This window comes from Nannospalax galili, unplaced genomic scaffold (genome assembly GCF_000622305.1).
Source record: "Nannospalax galili isolate Female #2095 unplaced genomic scaffold, S.galili_v1.0 scaffold2756, whole genome shotgun sequence".
NCBI lineage: Eukaryota > Metazoa > Chordata > Mammalia > Rodentia > Spalacidae > Nannospalax > Nannospalax galili.
This window is the reverse complement of record NW_008337163.1, coordinates 25,532-26,921: the sequence shown is the minus strand read 5'-3', so window position 1 is coordinate 26,921 and position 1,390 is coordinate 25,532.

Genomic DNA, 1,390 nt, shown 5'->3' with positions numbered 1-1,390 from the left:
AGACCTTGTCACAAAAACACCCCCCCCCCACACACACACAGAGGCACACAGGCACACACACAGGCACGCACACAAATCACACCTAGCAGTTACTTTATTTGTAGAAAGAGATTTAAAAAATTTTAAACTACTAGAAAAACTATCAGAAGTGGTCAGGCATTTAAGGTGGATCAGCTGGGACTAGAGAGATAGCTTAGTGGTAAAAGGCACTTGCTGTATGATCATGAGGAGCAGAGTTCAGTTATTTAATAAGAGTTCACCCATGTAACAAGCCAGGTGTCCTGTGTAACTCTAGCTTTGGGTTGGGGGTACCAAAGACAGGATTGCTGGGGCTTGCTGGCTTCCAGTCTATTGGAAAACACAAGCTAAGTTCCAAGTTTTAGTAGAGAACCTGCCTCAGAGAAATAGGTACAGAGTGATAAAGGAGAACACTCAACCTTTTGTAACTTCTTCTTGCAAACACACACATGGGCATACACTCGAACGAGCACATGTGCATGTAAATTAGTAAGTAAATCTTTTAGAGAGAAGCAACCTTTTTTGGTATTTTTTGAGTCAGAGTCTCCCTGTAGCCCCAACTGGCCTGAAACTGGCTATGTAGACCAGGCTGGCCTTGGACTCACAGAGATCCACCGTCCTCTGCCTCCCAAGTGTCGGGATTAAAGGCATGTGCCACCAGGCCCAGCTTCTACATATTTTTAAGCTAGATCACCCTTTTTCTTACTTACTAGATCATCATGAATCTTAATTGTGAATTTTCTTCTTTTTCTTTTTTCTTTTTTTAATGTATTTGCTGTCATTACTTTTTTTGATTATTTAATAACCATATAATTAAAAGAGGAATTTCATTACAACAGCATCGACATATTACATAACAATTCCCAGAGCTAAGATGCATCTCTTTCAAAGTTGGTTGTAAATTTTTAGGTTTACAGTTGCATTAATACAGTTATACAATATTGTATTCAGTATAAACCCTGTAAGACATAAAATTAAATGAGGTTTTAACCTTTTAAAAAAGATCTCCATTTCATTATTAAAATACACAGTTTCATACAGAAAAATTCATTTTTAATACAATTGACACTAAGATGCACATGTGTTTCTAATCTCTATATCTGATTATTACTAGTCACAGTCGGTTACTTTCTGAGCTCCTTGGCATCTGAGCATGGATATAAAGTCATCAGGTAGATTTCAATGGTAATGTTTTTCACATCTAATTATTAAGGAGCAAATTTTAATGCTTTGAAGAATTATTTTATTTATTTATTTATTTTTTTACACCCAATTCCCAGATAGCACCCTCCCATAGCGTCCCTATCCCCACCAGATTGCTTATACTCTGATATCCCTGCTACTGTCTGCTGTGTTTTTGGCACCCCCAGCT